Raw genomic sequence first — 9,320 nt, 5'->3', positions numbered from 1 at the left:
CAAGGTCTTTAGAGAAGCTAAGAAGAGTGTTAATCTTTGCCTAACTTTGTGAGACATGTGAAATTGGGGTAAAGGACAAAAGGGAACATTTGGAGAACAGGGGGCTGTTGACATTTGGGTAATAATATACTGTGAAACACATCTTGGGGAAGTGGGGAGAGAGAGGTTACATGCTTTAGGAATGAGAGATGCCTGGACAGCCTTGAATTTTTAAAAATGGAACCACACGAGTGAAGCCTTGGAGAGGTTCTTACAGCACCAGCAAGAATTCATGCCTGGGCACTAACACAGGATTCACTGTGAGACAAGATAGAGGGGTTTATCTCAGGGTCACTGCTAAAGAGAATTTCTAGCTAAATGTGTCAGTCTAGGTGGACTAGAGAATCAAATCCAGAGACACTCATAGAGCAAAGAGTAATTATATCTAAAGGAAACACCCCAGCCTTGTCCAGATCATGTCCATAAGTCCGATATTAGTCCATATGTCCGATACCAGTTCATCTTCAGACACATGCAACACATGCAAAGGTAGATCACAGGCCAGCGGGTTGAAAGTCTTGTGGATGCAGTAGCGGTGGAAGAATCTCAGCATGGGTGTGGATCTCCCAGTGGCTTCTCAAACTCCAAGCTCTGACTCCATCAGTGTATCTCCCTGAGGCTTGTCTGCAGGAAGATGAAGCAGAGAGTGGAAGCAGGAAGTGTATCAGGCCTCTAGTGAGCTACTTATCTCTTGTTGCATCTCCAAATGAGGTCATCAAGCTGCAACCTGATTGACAGGCTAGACTTCACCCCTATAAACTATTTAACAAGTTGACAGAAATCATGTATCTACCACTCTAAGTTACATGAAATAAAAATATATGATGATCCCAACTTCGTTATATTTCCATCATTAAATAAGGGGGCCCCAAAGGGGGGTTTTATTCTGTTCTATAGGGCTGCTATGATTTGGAATAGATTCCATAACAATGGGGTCTTTGGGGAGCCACATCTTTCCTTCTATATGTATATTGCAATCCAGATATTGAAATATTGGGTTTAAATAGGTTTATAGGAATTATAATTAAAAATTATTTTTAAAATAATGAGGGCTTGACTCTTGGAGTTCTCCCTCTTTCATCCCCCACTCTTAATCTTCATTTTCTCATATCTATGAGATCTGTTTAGGATGGAAATATTCGTGGTTGATGATCAGAAAGAACTTAGTAGGAACTCAATATATTTGAGAATAGGGTGAGAATTCCCATGGTAATCTATTTTTCTTTGCTTTGCTTAAATCTATTTTCAAGAAAGAAACTGGATTATGTAGATGACAATGAGGATCAGAGTCACTTTTGATATTTGCACTGCAAACAGATAATATTAGTTTCTTCTTGGAAGCCTACAGTGAGGAGAAAATTTAGAGAAAAAGAAAAACTGTTCCTGGGGATGCTGAGAGCTATGAGTAGAAGCCCTAATTCCAACAGGAAATTCTCCCTGTCATTCATCTGTGCCTGCACAGGGCTGGGTCCCCATAGTCAGTGGGTCCTGGGCAACTCGTGCTGCTCAAGGTCTTCCCTAAACAGAAGAGAAAATGTATACCCCAGTAGCAAAGAGGAACAGGGTAGGAATCTGTGATCAGTTATCTGTGATCTCTGTGGATGCAATTTGAGACTAAGAATAGAAGGTGTGTTCTCTCTCTCTTCCCACTCTTTTATAAATACTCACAACTACTAAAGGAAACAAACAAAACTAACCAAGTTTTAAGTGTCATATTATCAGGATAGTTTTGGAGAGCAATACTGAAAAAATAAAACTGAGACCTATCCTTTTCCTGCGGAAAATAAGGACTGACAAATATTCCCAAATAAAACAAGAAATTAGTCCTGAAATGCCATCTCCACTTGGCCCTGGATTATGGTGCTTTTGGGGTCCTGAGGACCCCTGGAGCTCAATCTCCTTTCAGCAGGGGAGGTTTGTGTCTGGACTCATCCTGACTTCCCTTCACTATGTCTCTTGAACAATAATACATGATGTGTCCTCGGTTTTTAGGCTGTCCACCTGAAGAAACTCTGTGTTCCTGGAGTTGTCACTAGGAGGTGGTGAATCAACCCTTTATGGAGTTTGTGTAGTACATGTAAGTACTACCATCCCCACTACTGTTTGAGAACAACCTGGGCTCTTCCCTGGAGCCTGTTGGATTCAATCCATGCTATACCTACTGAAGGTCAATCTAGAGGCTTCATAGGAGAGTCTTAGACACCTCACAGGCTGCCTCAAGTCCTCCCCAGACGCCAACAGTTGCACCTTACACTGGACACCTGAAAACACAGAACCGCTCTGTCCAGGAAAACCATCACACACAGCTACTCGTGCCCACTCACACATACTTGCTGTCCACAAAATGACCTGTTAAAATTCCACAGGGAAAACCTAGCTCAGCACAGACTCCATGGTTTTTGTCTGTGTTCTTTTCGAATCATTTAATGAAGACCTCCTGGGATTTTGGCGCTGGGGTGCCTCTCCCAGAGCAGTAAGTTTGGGGCTGGACTGGTTTTCATCAGCAGAGGGAAGGAATTATTTGCATGTTGGGAATCTGTGAAGCTACTATTCCACAGTAGGAAAGCCACCTCTTTGGTTAAGTTAGATATAAAGTCCAAGTACATTATTCTGCTTTAAATATCTTTCCCACAGATTCTCCCCTAACAGCTATGTTGTCTTAAGGTGAGCCCATGGTTGATTTTTATCTCCCTACATACAGCAGGAGACATCCTGTTGCTATCTCTTCCACCTTGTCACCGAGCCCCAATCATACTTCTCCCCGATGCAGGTATTAGTTTTCCTCACCTGTGAGCTCAGGGACCTTACTGTAGCTTTCACCCACCTTGTGACATATGTACTACGGAATATGCATGTATTATGGCTACCTATAAATATCCCAAGATAGTAAAGATGCTCTCATCTCCCAGTTCCACGTGGACCATCAAGAGGGACTGAGGAGAGCATGCTACTATAAAATGTGTCTGACTCCCTTATTGTACTCTCTCTCCGATCTTTCCTATCCTCTAAGAATTTACAATGACCTTTATATACTATAATCACACAGTTGGGCCTATTGACCTTTCGGTTGTTAGAGGCTGGTTTCTTCTAACACAGGTCCTCTACCTATATTGCCATATAAATGAAGTTGCATGACTTATGACAGGGTCATTCCAATAGCAGTTAAGAAGTACAGGCAGAGAGCTCCTTAAAGGCAATGATGGTGAGACTTCCTCTTACACAATTAAAATGTCTCAGTTCTTCTTCGATCTTCCTTATTCCATGTCCAACATTCACTTGTGTATGAGACAACTGAAAATACCAAGGTTTGGGCCATTTGTACCTTATTCTTCAAAGCAGCATATCTGCTTTTCAATACTCTAAAGAGGGAGTGTGCAGCAGATTTCCCCATTGGAACTAATCTTTTGAGTTCTTGACCATTGCTTGCATGGGCATTGAATATGGATCAAGGTAAGTAAAAATTCTTGACTACTTAAGTCTTCTCTCCATTTGTCCTGATGTTACCAATTGGACTACTTGTGGGGATTTTAGTCTTCTTCTTTTTTCTGATTTTAGTCTTCTTTACGGTGAATGGTAACCATACTGAAGCCTACAATACTTGATCTTCATAAGCACATGCTTCAAGTCTTCCTCATTTTCAGCATGCAAGGTTGAATCATCCGCATATTGCTAGTAAGTTTTCCTGTAAAATCAATTCCATATTCTTCTACTCATGGGGTCATAATAGAGAGTGGGTGATGTTTACCCTTATGAAGCCCATATGGACTGTGCCCTGTTTGCTATTAAACATGTTGGGGTGAGCTCACTTGAGTTTGAGTAATACTTTCATGCAAAATCTTGCCTGATCTCTTCTGGAACCAGAAGAGGGGTGTGGCATGTAGTTCAGTGAGAAATAATGCAGACGGGCCTGGGCATGGTGCCCCAACAGACTGGACTGGAAAACACTACTAATTTTTAAAAATTTTAAAATCATTTTATTAGGGGCTCATACAACTCCTATCACAATCCGTACATATATCAATTGTGTAAAGCACATGTGTACATTCATTGCCTAAGCTTTTCTTTTTTGCTGTGTTTTGTTTGGTTGTCATTGGTTTGTTGTTGTTTTGTTGTATATTGTTGCTTGGTCTTGCCCTGTCTTGTTTTCGTGCATGTTATTTTCTCCACAGGTCTGTCTAAATAAGATAGGCTGGATGAGCAATCTGGAGGAGAAAATAACAGGACCGACAGTTCTGGGGGGACATAGGAGAGGGGCCGGTGGAGGGAAAGGTAGTGGTGTTAACAAACCCAGGGACAAGGGAACAACAAGTGATACAAATCAGTGGTGAGGAGGGTGTGGGAGGCCTGGTAGGGCATGATCAAGTGTAATGCAACTAAGAGGAATTGCTGAAGCCCTGGTGGGGACTGAACATGATAGCGGGACAGGAGGAAAGTCAAAGGAAATAGAGGAAAGAGCTGGAAGGCAAAGTACATTTCTTATATATGTAAAAATATTTATATGTTCGGAGGGGAAATACATCTATGTGCATATATTTATAGGTTGAGTATTAAGGTAGCAGAAGGACATTGGGTCTCCACTCAAGTACCCCCTCAATGCAAGAATACTTCCTTCTATTACATTGGCATTCTATGATGCTCACCTTCCCGACACAACCACTGAAGACAAAGCGGGTGAACATGCAAATGTGGTGAAGAAAGCTGATGGTACCCAGCTATCAAAAGAGATAGTGTCTAGGGTCTTAAAGGCTTGAAGGTAAACAAGTGACCATCTAGCTCAGAAGCAACAAAGCCCACAAAGAAGAAGCACACCAGCCTGTGCGATCATGAGGTGTCGAAGGGATCAGGTATCAGCCATCATCAGAACAAAAAATCTTTCCATAGTGAATGAGGGGGGAGTGCAGAGCGGAGACCCAAACCCATTTGTAGGCCACTGGAGATCCCCTTACAGAACGGTCTCAGGAGGAGATGAGCCAGTCAGGTTGCGATGCAGCAAAAGTGAAAAATACAACTTTCCTCTCATTCTGAAGACAGTATGAGGAAGATCATGACCACATTCTTAAAAGTCCTTTTCTTCCTCAGGTGCAACAAACTTCCTTGCTAGACCTGCATATGTACAGTGATACAATAAAGATCTTTTGATGCATGAAATTCAAGATAGATAAGCCACTCAGAAACAGTAAGGGAAGTAATGATTCTCTGAGTTTTCCAGAAGATACTTGGGGGGAAGGGGGAATATCCCTAGTAGCAATGATGACTGTATAACCTCACCCAAAGGGAAGAAACATTAGAATTTCAGGTGACAGGATGCATGGAATGGTGGAAGTTAGAGTATATAAGATATTGAGGGGTTTTTTTGGTGGGGGGGCAGAGTGGGGGATGGAGGGGAGAAGTGGGAGCTGATATCAAGGAGTTCAAGAAGAAAATAAAAGGTATTGAAAAGGATGATGGCAGCACTTGTACAATTATGCTTGATGCAATAGAACTATGCATTGTAATAATATCTGTAAGAGCCCCTAATAAAATGTTTTTAAAATAAATCCCTGCCAGTGTCCTATGTAATACTCCTTTTTGACCTTTTATTAGGATCAGGATCTGGATCTTTCAAGGCCACTTGCTACACAAGTTACCACATAACTACACTTGAAGGAAAAATTTAAGCGATTTCTTCTTAACTTCTGTAGCAAAGTTCCACCACAAATAGAGGAACTATTTTCAATATGCCCCCTTTTTCCTTTCATGCCTTATACAATTTGCTTATAAGATGTTAATATCTACTCCATTTTCTTAAATAACTCTAAGGTAAGGTTACAGTAACTTGTAACCTTGAATTCTCTATAACAGGGAATTTTTTACCTAAAATATCCCAAAGCTTCAATACAGTGTCAAAGGATTTCCAGAGTCAAGTCTGATTATTAGTGGCACTTCTGTACTTCTTGATACTATTGCATTTCTAAAATTTTCACCCCATATTTTCTCACATGCATTACAAATGCCATAGCTATCGCTGATCACAAAGACAGGCCCTGATGAAAACTGGGTTTCTCTAATTTTAAATGCATTTTTCATGGTCTTTCCCCCAAGCTGTTATAATGCTATGTACTGCTGCTGTGACAGAATAGCCTGGAACAGGATCCAGGCTTGGGGGTTCCATACTACTTTTTATTTAAAGCATATTTAAAGTTCCATAGTACTTTTTATTTAAAGCAATTCCCGCTGCTCGATGTGTTCCTGTAAAGCAGTGGTTCTCAACCGTCCCAATAGCACGATCCTTTATTACAGTTCCTCATGATATGGTGACTCCCAAACATAAAATTATTTCGTTGTTACATTATAACTGTAATTTTGCTATTGTTATGAATCGTAATGTAAATCACAAGGTGTTTTCTGGGGCCTTAAGAGACCCCTGTGAAAGGGTCGTTTGACCCCCAAAGAGGTCACAACCCACAGGTTGAGAACCACGGCAAAGTTAACCAAATGAGCGGAGGCTCCAATGCCAGCAGTCTCTTGGGAAGAGAATCCTTCATAGCGAAAGTCATGTAATTTATATCCAAGACCATTTAAGTCGCAGATATTTCTAACACATATTTAGCCAATAATGTTTTCTGCTCCCTTGACTTGGTGGCCACTGTGATTGGATACCAAGACTACACAAGTATAGTCTCAATCCAGTGTTGTGGATGTGTCTACTGATTCTGGGTGACCTTAGCACATGTTGTCTGGCAGCAACTGAATGGTCTTCTAGCCCCTGCTTGGAAATCTGGCCCCAGCTGGCCTCTGTTAAGAGAGGTTTTCAATACATACATATAAAGGAGGAGATGTATGTCCCATGAGCACTTGGCAGACTTCCTATAGTGTTCCTTGGGAGACCTGATCAGAATATTAAACAGCCTGAGGGTAAAAGCCTTCCTACATCTTGGTGTTTATTGTACAGTAGTGGACACATAGTATATTTGTCCTTTTTTGATCAACTAACTGCACTCAGCATAATGGTTTCCAAGTCCCTTCACATCATGTGGTGTTTCATAATTCCACCTCTGTTGTTCAGAAATGCATGGTATTCCACTGTGTGTGTGTACCAGAGGTTCTTTATCCAGTCTCATAATAATGGATATTTGGACAGTTTCCAGCCTCAACCAACATGGCAGAATCTCTTACAATAAAATTTCTTAGGACAACCTTTGCTGCTCTCAAAACATATCAATGTACTCTGTGTTGTTATGTAAAGTCAATCATCAATGAAATTTTACTCACCAATGTAATTTTCAGTTTTCTTTCAAGAATTAATCCTTAGCCACCATGATAACCATATGCTCACCCAGAAATAACACAATATAAACCCTGGGCAATAATAAGAAAATAAATTAACAAAAATAAAACCAGTCGCACCAGTCTCCATAAACCTCTGATCTGACCTCTCTACTTTTAATTCATCTTTGAGATCTTGCAGACCTTCCTTAAAATACTCAATTCATCTAAAAATCACAATTTTATATTGAGCAGCCAAAGTTCCAGGGACATGAGATATCCCCTTGAGTTTTTTAAATACATGATAATAGCCTTCAGTTCAAAATGCTTTTCCTCCACACTCTACAAAACACATACCTTACTTTTCTTTCTTTTTTTAAGGCTCTCTAAGGAAACTAAGACAACTGTATTGCTGAGAGAACTTGTTTGCAGCAATCCACCGATTCACCAAACATATGTATGTACATTTTACTTGGAATAAACCCTTGCATATAGGAACTGCTTTGCTCCCTAGCTCATTGGCTCCAACTGGATCCTAGGCTCTTCTTCCCACTGGGAAAATCAATAAATCAGTATGGGACCTTTGTGCCTCTTCCACATCCCTAAATTTTGCTTTTGGGGAACATGCATGGGAGACCGCCTCAAACAACTTGAATGAATACATATTTTTTTCTTTTTGTCCCCTTGTTTACCCAACTGAAAATCTGACAGCCTGTATACCTTGGTTGACTCTGTCTTCTGTGAGCCCAGCACAGCTTTCTCACTGAGTTATCTCATTGGGTTATCTCACTGGGTGTCCCTCATACAGTAATACATGGCCGTGTCCTCAGAGCTCAGACCGTTCAGCTCCATGTAGGCGTTATTTTGGATGTTTCCCTGGTCATGGTGGCTCTGCCCTAGAACTTTGGTGGGTACCTTGTTCCACCATTACTAGTGGAGATCTCTCCTATCCACTCAAATCTGTGTCCAGGGGTCTGCCTCACCCAGCCAATAAGGTAACTGGTGAGTGAGTATCCAGAAGTTTTGAAGGAGATCTTCATTGAAGCACCAAGCTTCTGCACATCAGCACCAGACTGGACCAGATGGACCTCAGAGTCACTGCCTGTTGAGTGAAGACAGGTGCACAAAATCAATCTAGAGTAGCTACAACCACTTCCTTCTCCCTGAGACTGGTGACCTCTTTACCTGTAGCTGCCACCACGAAGAACAGGCTTCTCAAGATCCAGTCCATGGTGTGAGAGCTCTCTTCTCAGGGTTTCTGTTGGGGAGGGTATGCTACTTAAGTGATGCGTCTAGAAACACATACATACTCAGATTTGATCTAGTAGATCTCTGATTGTATATTCATTAGATAGAGTATTTAAGTGGTAAGGCTTCTGATTAATAAATCACTTTCATGTAGAATTCTATCTATCATGCAATTCCCGAAATCCAATCAACAAAGTTATTTTTTGAAACTTTTGAATCTTTGTGACAAACTTTGTATTTCAATCACTCACAGAAATTATAATAACTCCTGATTGTTCATGTGATTAAATATTAGACTGCAGCAGTTTATTAAAATTTTTCATTTTGTCATCTTAAACTTCAATAAAATTTAAGTAAGTCTTCCTTGGCTGTCTATGGATATTAACCTTTCACTGACTTTGAACATTGTATTTCAGAATGAAATGGTTTGGACAATGAATACAAGATCAATTTTTTCTTCAATTTGTCATTCCAGAAACAGTAAATCAGAAGAATATGGACCCCCTCAAAATTAAAAAAACATAATTACGGACCCCCAAAACAGCAATACTTATCCATTTAAAATTTTGCATAGCCAAGATATCAATATTCAACATTCTAGTGATTTATGAAAATTCTAAGTGTATTGGAGTCATACTTCATAACTCCATATTCTTATTTTATACACATAACTACGTTATTTAGTTTTTAACCTTGATTTGGATGAATGTTAACAGAGCCAATCTGCTTTCCTCTCAACAATCCATACCCATTTTGTTATATGTCATTGATAGCAATCCCCATGAGAT

At 40.4% G+C, this 9,320-nt stretch overlaps 1 pseudogene; it reads right to left on the bottom strand.

Moving 5' to 3' along the window:
• Positions 1 to 5,590: 5,590 nt before the first annotated feature.
• Positions 5,591 to 8,515, bottom strand: LOC142436074 (nicotinamide phosphoribosyltransferase-like; annotated as a pseudogene).
• Positions 8,516 to 9,320: the final 805 nt, after the last annotated feature.

The sequence above is a fragment of the Tenrec ecaudatus genome, unplaced genomic scaffold (assembly GCF_050624435.1).
Source record: "Tenrec ecaudatus isolate mTenEca1 unplaced genomic scaffold, mTenEca1.hap1 Scaffold_1451, whole genome shotgun sequence".
NCBI lineage: Eukaryota > Metazoa > Chordata > Mammalia > Afrosoricida > Tenrecidae > Tenrec > Tenrec ecaudatus.
The sequence above is the reverse complement of the archived record's forward strand: the minus strand, read 5'-3'. Positions and strand labels throughout refer to the sequence as shown.